The 27,070-nt window shown below is 34.4% G+C and overlaps 2 protein-coding genes and 1 non-coding gene across 3 annotated transcripts in view; 1 reads left to right on the top strand and 2 right to left on the bottom strand.

The window, feature by feature from the left end:
• LOC6045627 overlaps positions 1-27,070 on the bottom strand; it is a 342,844-nt gene that overhangs the window by 192,794 nt on the left and 122,980 nt on the right. The gene's annotated exons all lie outside the window — the stretch shown is intronic.
• The window catches only part of LOC6048774, a 307,506-nt gene that overhangs the window by 161,858 nt on the left and 118,578 nt on the right, over positions 1-27,070 (top strand). The window lies entirely within an intron of this gene.
• Trnai-aau lies at positions 14,268-14,341 on the bottom strand. Its single transcript has one exon. It is a non-coding gene; the product is annotated as a tRNA-Ile (tRNA).

Below are 27,070 nucleotides of genomic sequence, written 5' to 3'. Positions count from 1 at the left end.
TTAACTACGATATCTGATCCATTTCAATGGAGCTAAGAAAAAAAAATATGTTTAAACTTTTACATGGCAGGTTTCAGCCCAGAACCTTCAGTGTACCAAGCTAGAACCTTACCTCGAGGCTACCACGGTGCGTTAAAGAACGCTTCCAAAATCGCTAGACATCCACCAAGTAGTAAAAATTGAAATTTAAAGCCATGGTTTCAACATTTCAATGAAAAAGGTCTCTTAAATGCATATTATAACAGTCCGGTTTCAAAATTGAAGATTTCTTAGATTTTATCATACTTCAAATATTCGACAACCCTGTCCAAAGTTATGAGCACCTAAAAAGTACTCTAATGACTGAATTATTAAATTTTAAATAAGAAAAAAATATTTACAATAAAGAATTGAAAAAAAAACGTTTAAATATTTTTTTAAAGAATTTAGAATATTTTGTATTTCTGCCAACACTGCCTACAGTAACGAGCACCTATATAAATAATGTAATTTATAGCCATTAATAACAAAAAAAAAGTGATTCCTCATTCTTTCGATGCAAAATATTTTGGAATTTGATTTAAAAACAAAAGTTTTGCTCATTTTTAATATCTGACAACCCTGTCTAAGGTTATGGGCACCTAAGTAAGTTTTTTTTAACATTTAAATGATGATATGGAATAATATTACAACATATATCTGGGGTTTTGGCAGCTCTGGCATGAGATAATAATTTTCACGAGGAATGTTATTTTTTTATGAATACTAGTAGTATTTATAATATTTTATCAACTCGAGCTTGAGATTGGTCTGAAGGAAGTTTAGGGCAAATTTTTAATTTTAAGTTTTCAAATCTCAAATTCTTATAAAAAGATTAATGTTAAAAATTTAAAAATGGTCTACCTTACCAACAAAAATTGTATATTTTTTATATATACAGCCATTTTTTTATTGTAAAATGTTCATTCTTTTATTTCCTATCTTTACATGAGCAATTCTCAACCAAAATCAGAAATTGATTATTTTTCCTGAAAAAAAAATATTTCCACAAATGGACAATCATGGACACTATTTAGCGTTTTCTTAAACGTTCTATAAGCTATTGTGCTTTATATGTTTATAAGAACTTTGAAAAACTCGCGCTATCAAAAAAAATCGAAAACAAGATTTTTTCAGTTTAAATTCGTGATATCTAGAAAGCGGTGCATTTTATCAAAAATCTGTAAAGTACTTTGCGATAGAAAATTTGATTTTATTTTAAAAACGAAAACCAAAAAAAAATGGGGTTAATTTATTTTCCAAAATATTTTTTTTTTTTCAAAAAAATCATAACTTTGCTCATACTTTTCTGTGGCAAAAAAAATATATCAAAAATTTATAAAAAAAAAATGAATTTCAGTTTTGTGAAAAAGAGTTAATAAAAAATCATCACTTTTTTCCATGCTTGAACCTTACCTCGAGGCTACCACGGTGTGTAAAAGAACGCTTCCAAAATCTTTTAAAAATAGACCAAAAGACCAAGAAGTAAAACTGTCAAAATTTTCAAAATTGTCAAAATTGTCAAAATTATCAAAATTGTCAAAATTGTCAAAATTGACAAAATTGTCAAAATTGTCAAAATTGTCAAAATTGTCAAAATTGTCAAAATTGTCAAAATTGTCAAAATTGTCAAAATTGTCAAAATTGTAAAAATTGTAAAAATTGTAAAAATTGAAAAAATTGTAAAAATTGTAAAAATTGTAAAAATTGTAAAAATTGTAAAAATTGTAAAAATTGTAAAAATTGTCAAAATTGTAAAAATTGTAAAATTGTAAAAATTGTTAAAAATTGTTAAAATTGAAAAAATTGTAAAAATTGTAAAAATTGTAAAAATTGTAAAAAATTTCAAAATTGTCAAAATTGTCAAAATTGTCAAAATTGTCAAAATTGTCAAAACTGTCAAAATTGTCAAAGTTGTCAAAATTGTCAAAATTGTCAAAGTTGTCAAAATTGTCAAAATTGTCAAAATTGTCAAAATTGTCAAAATTGACAAAATTGTCAAAAATAAAAGAGATCAGAAATGGTTTTTAATCGTGTTTTTTATCGTTATACATACAAATTTACATAGGGCTTTAGGGTCCAATTGAATAGAAATTGAATAAAATATTTCACAAAATTACACAAAGGATAGAAAATAAAATTTCAAACAGTTATGCTTGGAACTTGGATTTCACAACTTTTTGACAAAAAAAAATAAAATTTTCGATTTTTTCAATGCGTTTTTGCGAAGTTCAAACTTGTTCCCGACTTTATCGAATTTTCCGACATGAGTGGTCACCCTGAACCGCAGAGAGATTCTGTGAACGGATCACATTTCACGGAATCTACAGGGGAGGAAGAATGCGTGGACATACCGTACCAAACGCTCCGATTATTTTTTATCTTTTGAACTTTTTTCTATTTTTTTTTTAATTTAGAAATATTCTCCGTGGGTGGCAACCATGTCTTCTCCATTCATAGACAAATTGCCCAAGGTTGATGGGGCGGGACACCCTCTTGATCTTTACACCTTTCCCAGACAAATTGGCCGTGGTCCACACTTTGAAGTTTTTTTTTTCTTCGTTTATATCTGGCCAATCCTCCCACTCTCCAAGCCTTCAAACCCTTGAAACACCACTTTTTTCACGACCAACCAATAAACGATGACCAACCACTCAAGGGTTTCTCCACCCAAGCGAGGAGGTTCAAGGGTCTTCCACTTGAGGTTCAGAGATTATCGCCGATTAAAGTCGGTTCGCTTCGTGTTTGAAGATCTTAATTACGGTTGAAGTGACCGGCGGCTCGTTGGCACGTGGCTCTTAGAAAGGAGTCCGAGTCTAATTTAATCAAGATATTTTGCTAGCCAAGATTTGCGCGCCCCGTTTTGACAGCTCTGACAAGATAGTTGGCTCGAGAAGGAAGAGGAAAAAACAGGCTAATTAGCTACGATTTTGCGATTTTAACGGTACACACTTCGTGAAAAAGGCATAAATTCTTGATTAATCGCTGGAAGTGCCCGAAAAGCAACGCGCGCGCAGAGAAAGTATTGCGGAACTTCTTCCCGCTTAAAAAAGAAAGAAACAAGTTCTTGAGGGGCCTAAACCCGCTTCGTTTCACGCGATGGGAACAAAACTTTAATAACAATAAGACGGCAATTTGAAGTTGGGAAGCTTTACGGGACTCAAATACCATATTTTGCGCCGTGGACCTGGTGACCGAGTTTTGGGAGAAAAAAAAACGCTGACGCCGCCGGCTTCAGGTGATGATTTTATGTTTTATTTATTAGGGCCGCCGCGGCCGTCACTCCGGGAGGGAAACTTCCGACAGCGGAAATTATTTCTTCGTTTTCGGGGCCTTTTTTATCTGATGACGGCTATTTAGATGCGCTATCTCTTTCGGGTATGAATTTCCTTCTAAATGTTATGGATTGGTGGCACTCTGGGGAGATTTATTTCGCGGATAAAGTACTGTTAGTGGTTTGTTTGGGGTCTGGGAAACGAATCACGGTTTCAAATTGCTCGTTTTGCGGTCGAAAAGCGCGAAAAGACGAACTTTTGCTTAAACTGGACGTCCTGGCTCCCTGCCTTTGTTCTGGAAAGTTCGAAAATAGCTCAGATGGTAACGTGCGTGCTGTCGTCGAAAGGTCTTGGGTTCGAATCCCGTCGGGAGAAAGTTTTTTTCAAGCGTTTTTAATACATAATTGTGCCGACGTGACCTTTAACTGCTGAATTGCGTGTCGATCAGGTAACTTTTCCGAAAAAGACACCCCCCAATCACAGATATTCTATCATTCGTGACTTCAAACCCCATTGTGCTCGCGTGTCCGGACATAGCCCAACCGAAACCGATCCCATCAATCAGCCATCAGCGGGTTCAATCAAGGCTTCCCCCCGCTCGTTATCCAATATCCCGGCCGGCCTACCGTAACCATCATCATCATCACTAACCGCCTCTAAAACAGTAGCCGGTGTGCACCAAAGACCCGATTACCTAACCTCATAACTTCCCTTTTGCGAGGGGCGCAAAAACCCTCAACTCGCAAATCGCTCAAGACGAGGAAGTTTGGTCCGCTCGTTCGCTCCAACGGAACAGGACGGCGGCGCTGATTATCAACCGGCGACGACTTGGTTTCTTCTTGTTATCGCCGTCGTCTAGATCTTGGCCACGCGATCGATTAGAAAGACCCACACTAATGGTCGGTGGTCGGGTCTGTTTACCTCGGCCTGATCGTAATGGTTATTACCTCTGCAAGGGTAAAAAGTGATCACGCATTACAAGATTATGGACGGTTGATCGATTGGAGGGTTGCAGCGCCCATTTCTGCGCGCAGTCGGACTGGCGAAAGAAGAAATTAGCCGAGTGATTCCTTTCACAATTGCATTGATTGGATGGAGGTAATTGTTTTTTTTTCTTTGCATTAGAAACGAAGCTTGCACAATAAATTTGAGCGAGTTTCGATGAAATCTAATCGAAAACGTGCAAATCGGCTCCAAATTCGGCTAAAATCAAGAAAAGTGCAATTAGCGAACGTCCTGGCTCCAGGCCTTCGTTCTGGAAAGTTCGCTCGTGGAGCATCCTGTAAAGTGGGCGGTCATATTTCAGCACGTCATAGGCTTGGGTTCGAATCTCGTCCAGAAAACTTTTTTTTCAGTTTTTGATCAACAAAATTGGATACTTTCTTCATTAAGAGCTGTGAATCAATGGTAAAAGTAATATTTTTCGCTCTGATTCACCCAAAAACAACCTGACTTCAACCCCGAACCATATGATTTTCCCCAAATTCATCAATTTCCATTCTCTCGCACCCAAAAAAAAAAGAAGAGCCCGCCCCTAATGGCCACTTGGCCATTTCATTTCCGCGCGAGTTCAAGGTGATAATCATCTCGCCAGAGTCGCGAAAAGTAACGCCAGCCAGTCCCACTTCCGAGCGCGCTTCCGAAAGCGCCGTCAAAACAAATGTAAAAGGAGATGAGGCCGCAGCTCGTAACATCTTAATTATGTAATTCGTGCAACTCGGCGGACCAAATCCGAGGCGATTGCATTTGCTCTGTTTTCGTTGAGTTTATTTTTTGTTTTATGTTCCGGCTTGTCTCAACTGGACGCGAGGAGAATCTCAACTAGTGTTGAACAGTGGTTGCCGAAAGGTGTGGGACATGATTGGTCAAAAGGTTAACATCTGCCAACATTTCACCAAATTCTATTTGTGGGACAAAGATGCCCCATTGGCCACGAATGGTTTGACGTAATGTTGTGAGACAAGATTTGCCGTTTGGACACAAATGGCTAGAAGATATTTAGTGAGACAAGCTTTACCTTTTGAACACATCCAATTTCAGCAATCGCTTACAAACCAAGCTTTGAATCCTTGGGACAAACTCTACCGTTTGGACAAATTAAGTCAGATTTGGACAAAGTCTGTCATTTGACAAACAATAATTGGTAGTGACCTTGTGAGACAGTTTCTGCCATTTGGTCATAAACGAAATCATTACAAAGCATCGTGAGACAAGCTACGGCGTTTTGAGACAAACTCGACCCTATTGGCATAGTTGATATTAGAACAGTTTGTATGACAAAAAAACAATTTCCAACGAATTATTGGTATTGAACTTGTGGGACAAGCTTTGTTCAATGGTCCCCGACCGAGTTTTGAGACAAGATTTGCCGCTGGGACATAAGCTCAACCGTTTGGACAAAGACGAAATCATTACAAAGCATCGTGAGACAAGCTACGGCGTTTTGAGACAAACTTGACCCTATTGGCATAGTTGAAATTAAGGTAAAACGGTGAGACAAAAACTCATGATTAAAAGCAATCCTGTGGGACAAGTTCTACCTTACGATCATTCAACTTTTTACGGTAAAGACAGAGTGAGACAAACCCTACCATTTGGACATCAAATTTAGTCGTCTCCACAATTTCGTCCACCACTGTCCCACCAACATTCCTCGTTCAAACTTCACACACGTGAGACACCGGCCGTACCTTTCGGCGGGCCGACACTCAACAAAAATTAAGAAATTAGCCCGGTCAGGTCTGGCGTGTCTCAAAAGTGCCGGTATGACCTCCCTCTCCGTGACCTATGGCCGGTCTCGAGAAAGCGCTTAAGTTTTTCCTAGGAAATGCAAATGTTTTCGGGCCGGTTCCGTGAACGTCTCACTCGAGACGAGATTTTCGTACGGAGATGAAGAAAAAAAAAACCGGACGGAAGATTCGCATGAGAAGATTTTCACCTAGGCTGGCACAGCCCAGCAGGTGTGTGGCGGGGAAAAAATTTACGACCGTTGTGTGGTCGATATGCGTGACGAATGGGCATTTTCTCTGTTTATGTTTTTTTTCGCGGTGGACATGATTTGATGAGAGGGAAATGATTTGAATTTTGTTGAAAAAAAAACCAACCACCAACCGATTAATTAATTAAATTTTCGAGATTTTTTTATTAAACATAAATAACAGGACTGGTAAATCCAAAATAATTCAAAATTTAAACAAATTTAAATTACAGTTTAAGAAATATATGAAAACTAATTCTTAACAAAAAATATAAATGACTAAAAATTTTATAATTTACAAAAAAAAAATCGAAGAATATACAAAAAAAAAGCTAAAAATATTTGAAAAAAATACTCGTTTGGTCAGGGTTTCAAAACATAAATATATTTAAAATTTATTATAACAATATTTCATATACTCATGTATTGTTGTGCAAAACAACTAGAAGAACCCAGATATTTTCATTAAAAAGTTCATGAAACCTATTTGAGTGATAAGGTAAGATTAAACTAAGAATGACTCAAAAAAAAAAAACGTTCCGAAAACTTAAATATTTTCAAATGAAAATTTATATCTTATGGCAGAGCTGCCAGAACTACAATTTTTACCCAGAGAATGATTTCCAATCAATCTGTAATATTGTTATACATTTTTTAGAAAGACATCATAACAACGGATAAATTCATATAAATATTAATTAAACGTTCATTACTTCAGACAGGGTTGCCAGTTTTTCAACATATTTGCAGATTTTAAATAAATTTAAAAAAAAAACGAAGGATTTAACACTTCTATTAACCGAGTTTTTTGACGATCATAGAAGAGAAAAAAAAGTTATAACAGTACCAGTAAAATACTCAAAACATAAAAAGAGTTACCAGATTTTAACAGTATCCAAAATTGAAAACTAAATTTAAAATTGAAATGAATCATTTAAGTATTGGAATGAAATTATGTTTTATTGATTTCCCAAAGGTGTTCAAGCCCATATCTTTAGGCAGAGTGGCCAGATAATCATTTTTTTTTTTTTTTCAAATCAATGCAGCTAGGAATATTTTTATTAAATTTGAAAAAAAACAGCACTTCTTATAACAGCACAATCAAGTTGCTCAATTATCGAATTTCAAGATTAGTTGAAAACGATCACAGATACGCAAAAAAAGTTACGAAAATATCATCTTAGTGAAAAGAGTTGACAGGTTCAATACTGAGAGAAATATCTTGTTTTAAGTATTATAAAAGTTTGGCACAACTTATGACAAAGTTACCACATCTCAAACTGAATCAATTAAAAATAAAATATATTATTAAAATAAATATTTTTTGAGCGAACTTTATAACAAGCTACATAAATATGTATTAAACGCCTCAAAACTCTGTGTGTGTAGATATTTACATTATTTAGAATGCATAAAAAAAATATTTGAAGATTGATGTAAGCAATTTTTATGGATTTTATTTTATATTTCAAGGCCAATACTTATTTTATTTTAAATGTTTTGTCTCCACCTTTAAAAAAAAAGCGGGAAAAAATATGAGGAAAACAAAAAAAAAAGTTTCTGTTATTTAAAGCTCATGGACCCATGATATTCCAACTTCTTCTAAAAAAATAGCGGAAAAATATCAACAAAATAAAAAAAATCTCTTATTTGAAGATTATGGTTCCATAATATGTTTTGTTTTTTTCGTTATTTCCAAATCAAACAGATTTTTTTTTGAAATTTGAATTGTATTTTGAGTAAATTTATAGGGTCAAATTTGTTGTAGCAGAGTTGCCAGATAGTCAAACAATAATCAAACTTAATTTTTTTGAACAGTTTTCCAAATATCTTTCTTATGAATGAAATGCTTAGAAGTAAATAAAATGTAAATATCATTTGTGATCTCGTTACTGAAAACAGGGTTGCCAGATATTTAAAAAAAATATTTAGAAATATTCAATTTGAATTAAGTTATATCAACATTTTTCAACGCAATATATCATTCCATATTACTTTTAACCATAATTGTTTTACATCAAAGTGTTTTTTTAACCCTTCTAAGTGAATCGATTCTCCCATATTTACGCAGCGTTGCACCCCATGTTGATGTTTTTTTTAGCTTCTTTCGCACAAAGCCGGTCCAAAACCTGCGCGTGAGTGTTGAAAAGACTCCGGCAAATCACCGGTTTTACTCGGGCCCCGGCCGGAACCTCCGGCAACAATAACCGGCTCCAAAAATCTTTTGGATCGCTTCACAATCGAGAGCAACGCGCACCGCGCGTTATTCAATTAGTGCTGATAAGCCCTTTTACTTTGTTTTTTTTTCAAGACCTTCGCCCGAGAGGTTGGTAATTGGACCAACGGAACCGTTACTGATTAGCATAAAAGTGTCGTGATCATTGAATTTTAATTTCGGAGCCTCGATTAAAACCGGATCGCTTAGCGATCTTCGCCAAACTTCCGGTCACTCCACTCTCCGGGGTCGCAAACGCTCCTTTTTTGATGGCCATGGTGAGCCTGCTCGAAATTTGCTTGCACTTTGGCGAGCACTTTTCGCGAGGGGGTAATTACAAAGTGCAGAGTGGTCCAAAAATTGCAAACACCTTTTTTACTTTGCTCCATCAACTTTGGTGAAAGTGTTTTTCGTGGTCCCTCTCTTTCGTCGGTCTTCTTTTTATTAAGGGGTTTCTCACCCCGGCGCGTCAAAACAATCAGTTACCGGTGCCAGCTGGCAGTGTTGCCATCACAGGTGGTAAATTAAACCGGGTTGCGGTTGCGATGATGGTCAATATTTGCGAGCTCGCCGGGTTTTTTTCGGTGGGAGATTTGGGGAGGGGCACTAAATTTGTCTCCAAATCCGATATGGCGATGATGAGGTTGCAGTTGCTTACCTGTAAGGTGGGGAAAAAAAGAGAAAATGATAACGAAATTTAGTACAGTTGAACCTTTAAAAGTGAAAGTAGATGATAATAAATATAAACGAAACTATTGGCACTACGCCCCCCGGGGCATGGCCTTCCTCTAACGTGGGATTTCTGCTCCAGCGCCTCTGACGAGACAGGAGAAACCGGGACCGACGTTTTACTTCACCATCCGATAGAAGCTCAGTGGATAAGGCGGGAATCGAACCCGCGTCTCATAGCATCATCGGGATCGGCAGCCGAAGCCGCTACCCCTGCGCCACGAGACCCATGATAATAAATATGTGCGAGTTAAATTGACGAATTTATGACTAATTACTTTTTTTTGTTTTTATTTCAGGTTGGTGCAACAAATTGGAGCAACAAGCAGTCCAGTTTTCGGAAAAGCAGTGATTTTTAATTGTAAATGGTTGCAAAAAATGAAAAAAAAAATCTCTACTGAAAAAATACTGAAGATTGATCGAAAAGTCACTTTGAAAAAATTGATTACGCTTTAAAAAAATCAGTAATAATTGCTTACGGGGGTACTGTTTCTGGTTAACTAATTGGCTTAGGTCAGAACATTTGTTTTATTTGATTCTCTCTTCCTTGAAATAATACTATTTTTTTTGCAGATTCGAGTTTTACAATGTTTTAATTAATTTAATATATATTAATGATTTTTTTTAAGATTATTTGCTTCAAAGTTATTATTTTATTTTATGAGCAATTATTATCACAAAAATATGTTATTTCTCAAAAATCAAATTCCAGTCCAGACTCGATTGTTCGAAATTCGGTTTCTCAGGAACTTCGAATAATATTGTTTCGTATTTGAAATCTCCAAAATTTTAACGGGAAATCAAGTGCAATCAGCTGAAATCAATTTAAAACGCACTTCCCTGCGTTTAAAATCATTCTAGCATGTTTTGGTTCATTCGAAAATGTTTTGGATTTGAGTAAATTTTCGATGTAGTATTTTTCGTATTTTTTCAAATCTTACATTTTTTTTAAACTTATGATCGCAAAACAACTGAACAAGTGTAAAATGCATTTTAAATCCCCTTTTCATTATCAGGATAGTTTAAATATAGTAGATTGTTAAAATATGTTTTAATGTATTTTATTTAAAGCAAAAAAAAATGTCCCATGTTTTTTTTAAAGTGTACGCGAGGAAGATAAAAATTTAACTATAATTTGGGATGTTATTTGTTAAAGTACAAGAGTAAACCTTTTAAATTCTTTTTTGAAAAATTTAAAATTAACATTAGCAAACAAATTGGGAAAATATATGACTCCTTGATTATGTTTTTTAGGAGTAGAAATGCTTTTTGAAGTATTTTTTTTGCCTTTACTTGAATATTTATGAAAATTTGGTAAAGAACTTAAAATCAAATATTCCTCTATCAAAGGGTTATTTTATTATTTTTTCTTTCTTTTGTGGTTTACAGCATGATCATACTTTATTTTTTTAACATTTAAGTTTTGATTTATTTATAAATTTCATTACACTTGAATATTTTTCCAATTTTCATGCTACTTACACGATTTTGAGCACTTTTTCAGTCTAAATTAATATTACCTTAATTTACAGCATAAAAAAACAGCAATTCCATTTCAAAAGAGCCTAAACCGAAAAAAAAGTTCTCCGATCGGGCTCAAATTTTTTCTGGGGGTTCCTTGGCCAAAATAATTAGACCCGTATTTTTTTGTTTGGCCATTAGGGTGACCTACATCGTGCTAGGGTGGTTCGAAAAATGTCAATTTTCGTCATTTTTCGCAAAAACCTCTTTTTTCAAAAAATCATATCTCCACGCCATTTCATCCGATTTTAGCTGTCTTAGACGCAAAAGAAAGATGATGAGTTTGGCTGTTTGGTAAAAATAGTAAGAAGTTTCAAAAATTTAGCTTAACATTTGAAAAAGTCGCATGAAAACTTAAAATGGCGTTTTGACCGTGTCTGGACCAAAGAGCCTATGTCTGAAAATATTTTTATCGGATTCCTCGGAAAATTTCACATAACATATCAAAAAATTGGCGATGTCGAACCGTACGTTTCGGAGATATGATTTTTTGAAAATAAAAACTGGATTTTTCGACGCGCAACGCGCAAAAACGGGAAAATGACGAAATCGGCAAAAAATCAACTTTTTCCACTAAAACTGCGATAACTTTAAAATTTCAGCGATGACCTATAGATGTTTGGGTATCAAAATTTTCGTCATTGAAAGACGCAATTTTTTTTTTTTTTTTTGGATTTCTTCAAACCTTACATTTTTGGGAAACTAATGATCGCAAAACAACTGAACAAGCGTAAAATGCATTTTAAATCCCCCTTTTCATTATCGGGATAGTTTGAATACAGTAGATTGTTGAAATAATTTTTTATGTATTTATTTTCGGCAAAAAAAAGTGTTTTGTCCATTTTTTTTAAGTTTATACGAAAAAGATAAAAATTAAATTATAATTTGTGATGTTTTTTGTTAATTTGTACATTACAAAACTTTTAAATTATTTTTTGAAGCACCCCTCTACAACCCAACCCCGACTTCGATTTCAAAAATCGCCAAAAATCAATTTTCAGCCAATTTTTGATCTTTTAAAAGCATTGGAAAGAAGAACTCTTAACATTAAAGAAAATTTAAGGGTTGGAAGTTTGTTTTATGTGACTTTGCCAATGTTTCTAAAAATGTATTTTGTAGGGGTAAACTTTGGCTGTGTTTTTTACTAACTTTTCCTATATTTGAAGTAAAAATAAGTATGCAGTAAATTGTGTAGTGTCCCGTTTACGTTTTCACAATTTCAGTGATAATGATGTCATTTAAAATGTGAAAAACAAGCAAAAAATTGAAAAAAGTGACTGTAAAAACATGAAAATATTAGATAGGCAAAATGTAACTATCGGAGGTTGTAGAAAAGGCCAAATACTACCAAAAACAAACATGAACTAAACAAGATAAATGAAAAATAAAATACTAAAAATAAACAAGAAAAATATAAAACAAGAGAAGTAAAGTTTGTTGCAGAACATAGGCTGTTTAAAATGACCTCCTAAACAAGAGAAAAATAAAAAAAAAACGAAAAAAAAATTGGGCTGTAGAGAGTTAAAATTACATTAGCAAACAAATTGGGAAAATATACGACTCCTTGATTATTATTTTTTAACAGTAGAAATGATGTTATCTGGCTTTTTAAGTTTTTTTTTTTGCTTTTTCTTAAATATTTAAGAAAAATGGGTAAAGAATTAAAAAATCAACAGCATGTTCAAACTTTTTTTTTTGCATTAAAGTTTTGATTTATTTTTAAATTTCATTGTACAGTACGAAGTGATTTTTTTCCGAGGCCTTCGGATAATCGAGTCTGGACTGTACTTGAATATTTTTACAATTTTCATGCTACTTACACGATTTTTAACACTTTTTCAGTCTGAATTGAGGTAGTATTACATCATAAAAGAGGTAATGTTTCACTTAAAAATTTTACACCTTCCAGATTTTCAAAAAAAATTATCGATTTTATGCATTATTTTGAATTAGAACAAATACAACGATTTAAGATGCTTTGATAGAACCACACCTCTAAAAAATCCTTTTATATTCAATTGTTGAAGTATTTCTTATTTATTAAAAATTTAGTAAGCATTTCTTTTACAAAAAAAATAGCATAAAAAAGGCTGTCAAAACACTCTTAAACTCTTTTTAAGTCCTTATAACAACTGTTCAAAAAGGATCAATCAGCTGAATTATTAATATTACAATCTTGTAATTCATGTTGACAAAACTGAAACGAACGCTTTTAAACTGAAAAATGTGGAACTGTTTTAAATGTGGTTTGCATTATTAGTTTTCATCTACAGTCAAATTGAATTTTTTTTTTGAAATCCTGACAAATTGAAAAATCACGAAAAATACATAGTAAAAATAATAAAATAAAATATTTTCAGAAATTTATAAATAATTTGCAAAAAAAAAAGATTGCAGAAACATATTGATTATAATCATCATATAGATTTCAAAAATATTGTCTACGTGGTTTATGGATGGTCCCTTCAGAATCAAGTAATAAATAGCTCATTAAGAAGATAGTCAACCAAGTTTCTACCAAAAAGATTGAACATTGTTTGTTAAAAAAATCTTCGCCCAAGATACATACGTGAATTTCTCCCAATAGGGGGATGGCATCGCTATTTTTAGACCACATTTTCCACTTTTTCTCATCGAAACCGACTACTTTATCGACTTCATTTTGCTGGGCGAGATAGGACGCCGTCTATTTTTAGACGATGACTCAGCACTTTTCCACTCTTGCACCTCAAAAAACCAGGTGGCAGCACGATGTAACGCCACGTCCCTATTAGTCTAGTACGAGAACCTAAAACAACTTGTTCACTTTACCTTAACTAAGTGTTTAGAACGAGTAAAAGTATAAAAACGTTACTTAATCCACCTTTAGGTGGTTGGTGCCTTCCTCGCATTCATAAAGTGAATACACCACACAGCCTCAAATGTGTATAAAAAGTTTATTAGAAACACTAAAGTTCTTATAACTTTTTATAGGGTTGTCAGATCTTCAATCTTTTGGGCTTATTGGAAATGTCTTTTAATTATCTATCCAACGATGGGTCGCATGATAGATCCGGAAAAAAAATTCATCAACATATTTGTGATCCGGCCTCAAAAAAGTGTATAAATAACACTTAAGTGGTCGTAACTTTTGATGGGGTTGTCAGATCTTCGATGTTTTGAACGCGTTGGAAAGGTCTTTCAAATACCTTTCTAATAATATAAAGCATGACGGGTTTTCTTACAAAACCACCCTTTTTTACAATATTTCAAACTCTAGCCAAATCGTTTTTTTAGCATAACTTTTGAAGTTCTTTTCTAAACTTCATAATATTAACTAGGGTCTTGTGGGACCCCAGTCCGGAGATAATCGTGTGCATATTTTTCGGTGCACGGACTTACATACATACACACGCACAGACATTTGTTCAGAATTTGATTCTGAGTCGATAGGTATACGTGAAGGTGGGTCTAATAGGTCGAATAAAGAAGTTCATTTTCGAGTGATTTTATAGCCTTTCCTCATTGAGGTGAGGAAGGCAAAAAACAATACTGGCTCCAGAGAGGATCGAACTCACGACCTTCGCGTTATTAGCACGACGCTCTAACCAGCTGAGCTATGGGGCCTCCGATGGGAAGAGGAGGGAAAAAGGCAAAGTAAAACTGTTTCCCGTAACATGATGGGTTGTTAAAGTTGTCAATAAATTCGGCAGCTTCTAGCTGAGGCAATAAATGATAAATACCTAATTTACGCATTTTATTACTTTAAAAAGAGCAAATTGATTACGCCTTGTATCAACATGTTCACCGTTTTTACTGTATTTGAAGCAATTTCAGAAATATAAATTTAGATTAGCAAAATAGCTTTGTAGTCAGTCAGTCAAAATAACCAACAAAAGTTTTTCTAACCCGACTTGACAAAAATGAATTAAGATCGACCGTGACAGGACTCGAACCTGCAATCTTCGGATCCGAAGTCCGACGCCTTCTCCATAGGGACGTGGCGTTACATCGTGCTGCCACCTGGTTTTTTTAAGCGCAAGAGTGGAAAAGTGCTGAGTCATCGTCTAAAAATAGACGGCGTCCTATCTCGCCCAGCAAAATGAAGTCGATAAAGTAGTCGGTTTCGATGAGAAAAAGTGGAAAACGTGGTCTAAAAATAGCGACGCCATCCCCGTATTAGGCCACACGGCCGCCGTTGCGAGCGGCCCGCCCAAAGGTCAACGGGTTTATTTTTAGCCCAAGGGTTCTCATCTTCAGTTTGCGAGCAAGACTTGAGTTGTTGTTGTTGGTGGTCGTTATCGTTTTACTACCCAGGTGTTGCTCCAACGAGAAGAGTGTTTGAGTGTGTGTGTGTGTGTGTGTGTTTGTTTTGGCACGGGAGGTCGAAAAAAACGGCGGCGGGCAAAATGAAAAGGCCTAATAAAAGTTAGATAAAATGCAGCGTCCAGGGCGTGACGACTAACGGTAGAGGTAGTAGAGTTGATAAAAGAAGAAGCAAGCAAGCAAAAAACAGAAGTGGTTAAGGGGTAGCATTAGTATTCATTGGAACAGACAATAGGGGGATGGCGTCGCTATCTTTAGACCACGTTTTCCACTTTTTCTCATCGAAACCGACTACTTTATCGACTTCATTTTGCTGGGCGAGATAGGACGCCGTCTATTTTTAGACGATGACTCAGCACTTTTCCACTCTTGCGCTTAAAAAAACCAGATGGCAGCACGATGTAACGCCACGTCCCTATAAAATCCACCCAGGGGGGTGGTGTCAGAGTAAAGGGATGTTCTACTCGCCCATCACCATAATCTTGCATTAGTATTAGTGAGTAGCCCCTGTCTGAAAACTAGCCCACGCATTAGTGTTTGTGAGTAGCCCCTATCTGAAATCTGCTGCTGATGTAGTGGTAGATGGCGGCCTTCTGTTTACATTAAGAAACGTCAAAGCGATCGAACCAGATTTTTTTTTGTAAAAATGTGAAATTCTTTGCGGCAGCGCGGCATTGAACATATTTTGTTTTCAAGTTTGCGTAATCAAACAATATCTGTTATAAAATCAAGTGTCGCAGCTACCGCCGAATGTCCGTCGTGGTCCAGATCACCAGCACCAGCTGCAGTAAGTTTGCCGGAACGATTTCCTCGGTGAGGTGTTGATAAGTAGCTTTTTTGCGGCGATCCAGATTAAGTGACGGATTGGCTCCGAGGAGACCCCGTTCAACGAAATTCTCCTCCTTTTAGCCAAAATTGTTATTTTTCCGAGTGGATCAATGCACGCGGTTTGGTTTGTTGATACAATTTGACAGACGTGTTTTTGTTGTTGTCTTCTTTATCTTGTACGCGTCAGAAGCTTTGGTTACAAAAAGATGGCCTCCATTGCAGGGGGTCGAATCCACCACATGCAGTAGGTTAGGAGTGGTGGAGAGATAAAGTGAAAGAAAACAACAGACAACAATAAAAACAATGTTAAAACAGACCCAACTGAACTGGACGGAAGTGTGTGTGACGTATGGAATTCGAAGAAAACGGAGCTTTTGAAGCGCTTAAAAATAAGCTCTTATGCAGAAGACGAGTCGAAACGGACCGTGACCGAGAGTGGTGCAAATTTCAGTGCACGAAACTTACATAATATCACTGTAAAGATTAGTGCAAATTTAAAAGAAATTTTAATTAAGGAGCCCTCACTAAGAGAGAGAGAGAATCGAGAGTGAATCGAAAGCAACTCTCTTCTCTCTCTTGCGCAAGAATTTCGATCTCACTAATACATTCGCAAGTTAAACGTCAGACGCCGCGAAATGAGAATATCGTTGACTCATTTACGATCTTTAAAGAGTAAGAGAAAGATTTGATGATATTTTCACAACATCCAACTCATGTGTGTGTGTGTGTGTGCAACCAACCAAACGGGACCACGCGGTCGCTTCTTACAAATTGAGTTGTTTCCATGTATTTTTAGATCTACATTCTATACATGCAAATAACTCGCATAGGCATTTGGAAGGTGTTAGCTCTGCCGAGCTTCGGTGACCCATTTCTACGCTGGCTAGCCGAGCGCGAGGTACTTCAGCTTTATCGACAAGCCCCGCCCTGAAGAACGTTTGCACCAATCAGGTTCAAACGTTATTTAGAACTTCCGAACCCTTGTCAAATGGACAAGGACCCAGCGCGTATATAGTTGGTAGTAACAGTATTTCCTAATTCCAGGCATCGCTCACCAAGCCATGATGGTCTAGTGGTTAGCATTTTTGCTTACCAATCCAAAGGACGAGGGATCGAACCCCGACTCGAGCGACTTTGATTTTTCGTTCATGTTCAGAGTTTCAAGATTTATATTTCCTATACTTTCTCGTTGGGAGCAGATGGGAATCAAACCCAGGACCATTCGCTTACAAAGCGAACACCGTAACCAGTCAGCCACGGCCGCTCCTATTTTCACAACATCCAACTCATTTCAGCAAATTGACCCGCAAATTTGCCCTCCAAACAAACCCCCCGGAAAACGACTTTTGACTCACTTCGTTTGACGTTTCTCTCTCACCTCCCGTTGACACGGAACGGAACATGGATTTTCAATTCCCTGCTGTAATTTCGAATGCATGCAAACTCATGCATACAAATTTAGGTTTAATAAGTTTTCTCTCCGATTCCGTCGCCATCGTCCTCTTGGAGAGAACAAGTCCCAGCATTTTTTTCCCTCCGGGCCAAAGGAAAAAGGCATCTTTCCTGCTCCTTGCTCGTGATTTTTTTTCTCTCTCTCTCTCTCAGTACAGTTTGATTAATTTCATTTCGAAAAATCAAATATTTGAATAAAACATGGAACTGTACTTGCGGGGTTCTGGGTAGCCCTCGGACGTGCCATTTCACAATTTTCAGTCCAGATTTTGCTTTGCGATATTTATTTTCCCAGGGTGATTCCCGCTCTCCGCTTTAATGACTAATGGAAGGGACACGACCTACGATGGCGGATGTTCTAGTTGGTGGAAATTTCGGGAAGAAGTGTCGATAGATTGCTTTGGCTTATTGAATTTATGCCTTTTTGTTAACTGTCATGTTGGGTGACATTATTCTAAGTTGATAGTTTTAAATTAAATTTATTTTAAAATATTATAAATTTCAACTGCGCCTAATTAAAGAAACATCGACTTTTCCTACTAAAAAAAACAACAACAAAAGAAAAAAACTACCGAAAATACTCTCTCTGCGACACAATCGCATTCTTAAAACATTGAGGAGAGAAACACTTTCCTCTCTTCTTCTCAAATTCAGAGCAAAGCGAGCTAGCGAAACTGATAGCGAGAGCGTTTTTTACTCACACTCTGCAGCAACGCTCTCGCTGTCAGTTTCGCTAGCTCGCTTTGCGGGTGAGCTTGGAAAGAGAGAGGGAAAGGAAGAGAGCAAAACAAAAATACGGGAGAGCGAATCTTTCGGAGAGAGATATTTTCATCAAACTCTCTGTTAAGATTTTTTTTTGCAAATTCTTCTTATTTTGCTTAAAATTTTGCAAATTTTTTTGTTACAGATTTGAAATTTTCAACCCCGCTCAGTTTGACGGTACACAAATTTCCGTCACATTCCAAGGGACCAAAATTCCCGTGAGATGGCGTTCATTAGAAAAAGTAGCAAACGCGGGATGACGGTGAAAAAGTGGTACCCAATTGGCTCGACGAAATTCGCTGCTCACTCTAAAGTTTGTGTTTTTTTTTTTCAAGCGATTCTTCGCGATAGTACAAGAGATATGAATTTTGCTCACGTCCGATTGGTTCTATTAATTTTATTCCAATTCTGCGCTCCCTTTCTGGGAAAAAGTGGGAAATTTTAGAGGGGTGGAGAGGAAGGGGAAACCTTCATGTGTGGAATTCGGATTTTTTTTACTTTTCAATTTTTTAACCATTTGACACATGTGGTGGGAACATCCGGATGGAATGTTTAAGGGGTTGCTTCCGCGTGTGAACGGCAATGTGCTTGACAATCTGTTTCAATTTGCGAAGGTTTGATTGAAAATTTGTTTTTTTTATTTTCTTTAACTTTAAATTGAATGAAAATATGAACTTCCTAGATAAATTTAGAATAATTTTATTACCAAACAGGATTATTTAATAAATATTGAAAAAAATAATAATATTTTTTTAAACGTTTCCAGAAAACATTAAAATAAACAGTTCCTGTTATTCCTATTTGGGGTAATATTTACCAACAAAGATTTATGGGATAAAAACAATATTTCAAGTTGAATTTTGAAGGAATTTGACATTTGATATTTTTCAAATATTTGACATGTTACGTAAAAAATTAAAAAAATTCTTTAATACTGAAATTTTCATAACTTGCAATATGGGTATCAAAATACTCTAATTTTCACAAAACACCGTATTTTTTCGGAAATACTAATTTTTTTATAATTTGCAAGACGGGTTCAAACAATTCGAAATTTTGCAAGCATTTTTATTGTTTTGGAGGTTTTTTAGAATGAAGTACTAAATTTTTCAAAAAAAAACCGTATTTTTTAAAAGTCCTAAAATTTTCATAATTTGCAATATGGGTATCAAAAGATTCAAAATTTTGCATGAATTTTCGCTGTTTTAGAGTTTTTTTATGAAATAATGAATTTTTATCAGAGTACCGTATTTTTCTTGAAAATACTGAAATTTTAATATTTTTCAATATGTATCAAACGATTTGAAATTTCGTATGCATTTTAACTGTTTTAGAGTTTTTGGAATGGAATACTTAAATTTTCACAAATGCCGTGAACATTTTTTATTTTTTTAAATAATTATTTTTAAAATATTTTTAAAATTGACCAAATCTAGCAATACAACGCTAAATTTTCTTTCTTTCACCAAGAATTTATTTTTTAAAAATCAATTCTAAAAAAAATATCACAAAATACCGTATTTTTCGAAAATACTCAAATTTTCATAATGTACAATATGACAATCGAATAATTTTAAATTTGGAATCGGAAATTGAAAATTATGAAAACTTTAGTAGAAAAAACACTATTTTGTAGAAATTTAAGTATTTTGTAGACATAAAATCAAATCTAAGTGAAAAAGCATACAAAATCTCACTTCGTATGATATCCATATTGCAAATCCTGATCTGAAAAATATGTTTGGGATTTTGTGAAAATTTTAGTATTTTACAAAAAAAAACTCAAATAAAAGTACAAAATTTTGGTTTGTTTGATACCCATATTACAAATCGTGATATTTTTTTAGAATTGAATATTAAAATCATTAAAATTAATAAATATTCTTGGTGAAATCAAGAAAATTTAGCATGGTATTGGTAGATTAGGTCAATTTAAAAAATGAGGGGGCATTTAAAATAATAATTTAAGAAGATAAAAAATTTTCATAGTAAAAACTTTTAAAATCATTTGTTAATTCCTAAGAAAATATTTAATAACGCGTATTTTTGCATTTTATTTTATAGAAGAATGAATATTAAATCTTTTAAAGAACTTTGTTAAATGTTAAAGACATCGACCAGAGCCGAGAGACACGAACATTTGTAAAATTTGTAAAAACCCAAAAAAGGACAAACTAGTTAAGACTGAGAAAAACTAATTGTTCGCAAAATTAATTATTTAGAAGGTAGTTTCAAAATAAACTGATAGGAAATATTATAAGCTTTTCGAAAATATTTTTCACAGGTTGTTTTCCTTCATGAAACAAAATTTCAATTTTTATTTTTTAATCATTTTTTTTTAAATCACCTGCAATTGCATGAACTTGAAATTATCATTAATTTTAAAAGTAATGTTCAGTTACTAAATTAAATTTTTAATCTGAATACACAATTTCTACAGTTGTATGAACATATTTCAACACTTCCAAATATTACCATTAAAAAAGTGGTGCCAGATATTGCAACATCTTTATAAAAATTTTGACGAATATCGCAAACTGAAAATACGAATTTTGCGATTAAAATTTGTAGAAAAAAACAACAAAAAAACTTCTAAATACCTTTTTGTAATAGTCAGAGAATTGTACAGAAAAATTAATGATGACAAATTCCTTGGATTGCGCCTATGTGAGACCCCGAATGAAAAATAACCATTTCATTACCATACCAGATCATATAATGTCGTTAAAATATGTCTATTTACAGCTTTAGAAAATCGTGGGAATTTTTAGTCATGACATGAAATTAAGTTCAATAACTATATGTTAAAAGGTACCGCAATGGTAATTGTCTTTGTGGGATATTTTTTTTAATCGTTAACGGTTTGACTCAAAAATACGAACAAAATAACAGAATATGAAGAGTTGAATAAAAAACCCTAACACTTCAATTAACAAAAAAAAACATAGAAACTTCAGCAAAATTCATAGAAAATAAACCATAATTTCAAAATGCTATCTTCAAGTTTAAATATATTCCTGCAAATAAAATAACCATAACTATAAATTGCCAATTTCAAACACGAAACGACGACGATAGTCATAAAGTGCACCCAACCGAGAAAGTGGCCGCCTCTTATCGTTTTGGCCGTTAATTACCGATGGGGCGGCACATTTTATGTCTCATAATCATAAGTTATTAATTTCAAACTGTGTTGTGACGGTGTGCGTGTGGTCTGCTCTCCCCATGAGAACAAAAAAAAAGAGTATCGATGTCCCATTAAAATCACCGGAAAGAAACATTTGACCCATTATTCATTCCGGAAACATTATCTTTTTCTTCTCAAATTTGAGATGCATCTGCAAGTTTGAGGTTACGTAAATCTAGATGTAGACGACTTCCTCAAACGAATGTGCCACACGATCACCGATGATGGCGATGAGAAATCAATAAAGTTGCCCGGGTTTAAAAACGGGAATTTAGCTTAATTTTACAGTTATTGAAGGGGACGTTTTTGGAGATAGGTGTTTTGTGAGCTATTTTTTGTCCGGTTTTTGCAACTTTCCGGAGGGGCCAGTCAGGTATAACGGGTTTTGACCGGCGAGATTAGCTAAGATCGAACACAGGAAGGGGATCGGGTTCGATTGGTTTTATTTTTCGATTTTTTTAATGTATGGCATTTTGATGAGCTGGAAGTGGCGCTGGAAATTGATCTGAATTAGATTTTGAAAGGTGGAGTTTCCGGTTTTTAGTGATTTGAAATGGCAAGATAAATTTAGGTTATGGATTTGCTTATCCCTTCAAGAATATTTGGAACAGGATTAAGCAATGCAGTTGCAGTTTATTTTGCCTTCAACTCGAATATTTTTTTTTATTAAACAGTTAAATCTAACATTTAAAAAGAGTATTGAATTAACTATCAGCCCGCACAAACAACACCAACGAGCAAACTATTAACTATATGGTTAAACAATTTTACATCAAATTGTAACTATAATTTTACCTATTATATAAATATTGATATTTGGGATACAAGGAACCTTTTTATTAAAATACTTTTACATTAACAACATAATGACAATAGAACAACTATTAAAAACAGTAAAATTACCATATATCTTGTGAAATAGTTATCATGCTTCAATAAATTGTAATTTGACTATTCAAAACTATTTCTAGGACTTAAAAAAATGAAGCAACTATACGTTGTAAAGTTTAACCATATGATGAATAGTACTCAAGTGGTTGTTGTCTTTGCGGGTTTCTTTCAACAGAAACAGATCAGTTCACCAATTAAATTGCACAAATCGTGTCTTGTAAATTAAACCATAACCGACAGCCCGTCCAAGTGAGAGGTGTCTGATCCTCTCAAATCATAATATTGCTCTCGTATCTTTTTCTCGACACGACCTCACTTGCCCATGATTTCACACCAAAGGTGGTGGGCGCCTCTATTAATCGTCGTAAATTGCCGTGTTTACTTTTCATTCTACGCTCAACTTGCTTCCAGCTGCTTGGGTAAACTTCCTCACAATATGAAAATTTAAACATAAAGTGCCTTTTTGGAGTCTCTCCCCGCTCGAAACGGGCGATTTTTTGCGCGCGAACGTGATTTACGACCCTATTGTTGTAATGCGGTTCTACAGTACCGTTTCTTTTTCAACTTTGACTACTAAATTATGCGAACAGTCGAAAATTCCGGATAAATTTCACATTTTTGATTAACAAAAAAAAATGATTGCAAATAATCTTTTGAAACAGCAAACAAAAAAAAATCAAATCGCCAATAAAACGCGAAAGCTTGCAGCAAGACAGTGAGCAAGAGAGCAACGCTCTCTTTGTTTGAGATTCCTCTCATTGGTTGTTCTGTTTTGCTCCCGATTGCTACAGTTTACTCTTGTTGCAGAGCAGCAATAACGGATGGGAAGCAGGAGAGAATGTAAGAATCTGAATAGAAGAGAGTTGCTCTCTTGCTCACTGTCTTTCTCCGATCACAAATGTTATATTTAACTAGTTTTTTTTTTCTCGAATTAATTTAAAAAAAAATCTTTATATTTTATTCTAAATAATTGAAAAGCTGTTTATAAAATGCTCAAGTAATTTTTTTCCACCTAAATTTTCATCTCCTCACGAAAAGTTGCACCCCGCTCGCTCGATGGCGCAAAGAGATCGACCTTGCCCGCGACTTTGACGCTGCGGATCATCAGATCTTTCGGCACGCTTGCTTCAGCTAATTTATGGGGCCAACGCCGCCGTCACAAAATCGTGCCAAGCTTGACTGACCCCCAAGTCAGGAAGATATCGATCATGCTTGCGCGAACCAACCATACCGTCAGCGGTGATGGTTATTGATTTATGCTCAACAAAACAAGAGAAAAAAAGTTTAGCAAATTTTGCACGGTTTGAGGTTATGTAAGGGTTAGGCTCATTTTTTTTTGTAAGGGTGCTCAAACGATTCACACAATTGATTAAAGTTTTGGCCCCTGGTTTTAATTCGCGCTCGCGCGCGCGCTGTTTGATTGTTTTTATTGCGGTAATTTCTTCGGTTAAGAGGGGCCTCTCTTTGATTAACCAAGTGGCCATTATCGGAGATTTGTTTGATTTTCTCCATTATTTTGTGCGGGAAGGTTTCACTTTGGCCCATGCGATTGGTATGGCGGGAAGGAATTTCGATTAGTGGATTTAAAACGATTGCGTAACTTATCTGTAAATGAAAAAAAAAGAAACTACTTCACTTGGCTAAAATTTCACAGTTAAAAAAGTGTAAATACTTTTCTTTTGTCGACCGAATTCAATAACATGTAAAAATACATAAATTTCACCTCGCCGTGTAAATTTACATATTTTTCATGTAAAAATAAATATATATCAACCAATTTTTTTTAATATGTTGAATTACATGCAAAATGATGTAAATGTTTTCTTTACAGTTTTACATCTTCGATATTTTCATTTTGCACCTTCGGTCAATTTCAATCATCACGTTTTGATTTGATTCTATGTCAAATAATTGGTCATACTACCAATTGAGTTGTACCCATCTCTTGCTGATAAGAATGTTTTCATTTTGTGAAATTTTAAAATGGAAAACCGCAGAAATTGTAATTCTGCATAAATCTTATATTTGTGTGATGAAAGGGCAACATGTCGAAGCGTTAAAAAATGAACCAGAATTATGATACTAATTTTACAGTCAAATTCATTCAAATTTTAATCTTTGGTGGAGCAAAATCGAACTTTTTTTTTACAAAGTTCAAATATTTTTAAAATTCTATTATGGAAGGTTTTAGAATTCTTGAAAATTGGACTAGATGATTGAATTTATTTCAATTTTATTAGTGTGATTTTTTTAACTTTTCTTATTTACCTAAGAATTTCTATTGACATTTTTCTAGAAAAATATCAAGATTTTTGTTTGAGTTTTAATTTGCTTTTTTTAGAAAGATGGTACTATTTTATTTTTGCCGAGGGGCTTTTTGAATTCTTCTCAACATGCGTTGTTCTGAAATATTTTCTAAAAAAAAGCAAGATTTAGTGAAACTTGTGCAATTTATGGGAGTTTTTGCTCTTTTTTTAAAAGAGAACTAGTCTTTTATGAATTGCTAAACTTATTTTAAATCTACTAACATTTTTGTATGAAAAACATTACTCAAGAGTTTTTTATTGTTTTGTTTCAATTTTGAACATTCAATATTTGTGAATTCTACCATGCCTTCTAATGAAATTATCTATTTTTTAAAAGAAAATGTCTTCTCAAACTTTCAACTTGTGCTTTCAATTTTTACTGAAAATTGTCATTTTTTTTTTGGAAATACTCATACTTTCATTATTTAAAATATTGGATTGATGCGACGCAATAATTTGAATAGATTTTCATTACATTGTATTTTATAGTGTAAAGTACTAAAATGTTCACAAAATAACGTACTATTTTTAAACAAGTGAAATATTTTATTATATGCAATAAAGGTATCAAATTAGGCTAAATGTTACATGATTTTCATAATATTAAAGTTTTTAGTGCAAAATAGTCGTTTTTTTTTTAAACAAAGTATCGTATTTTTATAAAATTACTTTTTATAATTTGCAACATGGAATCGAAAAGATTAGAACTTTTAATATGAAAGAATAAAATTTTCACAAAAAAAGTTTCATTTTAATTATTTGAATTTTCCTAATTTGAATTACGCGTGTTTGGTTGGCCATGGGATTTGGTTTTTATTCAATATTTTCAAAATATTTAATTGATGGTTTTTTTTCCTGAAGATATAATTTTTTGCGGTAATTTTTTCAACAAACATACATTTAAAATTCAAAGAAACATAATATTCTAAGAAACTAATCTGTAAACTTTATTGCAACAAAATTCTATACCAAATTTGGCGTCTTTTAACACTCATATATCAAATTGTAAGAAAATTAAAATTTTCTAAAAAAAAACGGTATTGTGTGAAAGTTTTAGTACACTATTTATTTTACACAAATAAATTGTGATTAGGTAAGAATCTATACAAAATATTGCGTCGTTTGATTCCCATATCGCAAAATATGAAAATTTGAGTATTTTCAACAAAAAAACAAAACGGCTTTTTGTGAAAGTTTTGGAGCAAATAGACATTCTAAAACCCTCTACAACGCAACCCCGCGACGAGCTTCGATATGGAAAATCGCAAAAAAACCATTTTTCAACAAATTGTTGATCTTCAAAATGCATTGGAAAGTAAAACTCTAAAAATATTAAAAAAAAAATAAGGTTTGAAGTTTGACTTGTTATAAGTGACTTTGGCAATGTTTTTAAAAATGTAATTTTTTTCGGGGTCAACTTTGGCTGTGTTTTTTACTAACATTTCCTATATTTTAAGTAAAAATAAGAATGCAGTAGTTTTTCTAGTGTCCCAGACTTTGCCTCTACGCATTTTTTTACAATTTAAAATATTGAAAAATTTACTGTAGAAACATGAAAAAATAGGCAAAATGTAATGATAGGAAATGGTAGAATAGGCCAAATACTACCAAAAACAATCATAAACTAAACAAGATAAGTACAAATCAATATACTTAAAATAGAACAAGAAAAACATAAAACAAGAAAAGTAAAGTTTTTCGTAGAATAAAAGAAAAAATACAATTTTTAGAGAAAAAAAATTTGGCAGCAGAGGGTTGAAATAACAAAAAATAAAGAAATGCACGAACAATATTGAAAATAGAAGAAGTTGAACTACACAAAAGTTGCAAACAATGAAAAAATTAGAAAAGGTTATATAGAACGAGACAAACTCTATTAAAATATATTAAAAGCGGGTAATAAAATTCTAAGGCCGGCTACGAAATTATCCAAAAATAAAACCTTTCTCCTAGACAATGTTCAAGCTCATTTTCGAACCAGCAACCTCGTGGAAGCCAGCAATTCATCAGAATTTCCGCAATTCCGCCATCGCACCGACGCAATCCGGCGTGCCATCGCTGGCACGTCCCACGGGACCTGCCGGATCGCGCTGTCATCATCCGTCGCAAGACGGGGCATTCTATGTTCTTGTTGTCGTCGGTTGGTCGTTCCGAGTTGTCGAAGTCGCATCATCAATCTCTTTGTAGTTTTGCGTGCACTCACGAACGCCGCCGCCGTCGTTGTTTTTCTTCCAGCGATTGTCGTCTGAGGTTGAGCAGAGTCCTGCGTTGAAAGAGGTTGGCGGGAATTCCTGACATCGTGCTCGTCATCGGAATTAGATCAGAATTCTTCGTCACGCAGCGGCAACATCATCGCCGCAGAGAGTGGTTCCTGGTTAGGGCTGAAGAAGACGACTTGGGGAAAGGATTTTGTGGCAGCTCAAACACGACAATTTTCCAATGTTTTTCTGCTAACCAGTCACAAACACACACACATCGATATATACAGAGGAAGAGTGCAATTCTTCACCCCTTCGGGGTGCATCCGAGCGAAATGATAGGAATGGTTCGTTCGGAAAGGTTCAAGGGGTTGCATTCGATGGTGCTTTCGAGTGGCATGCAAAT

The sequence above is a fragment of the Culex quinquefasciatus genome, chromosome 1, assembly GCF_015732765.1.
Source record: "Culex quinquefasciatus strain JHB chromosome 1, VPISU_Cqui_1.0_pri_paternal, whole genome shotgun sequence".
NCBI lineage: Eukaryota > Metazoa > Arthropoda > Insecta > Diptera > Culicidae > Culex > Culex quinquefasciatus.
The sequence above is the reverse complement of the archived record's forward strand: the minus strand, read 5'-3'. Positions and strand labels throughout refer to the sequence as shown.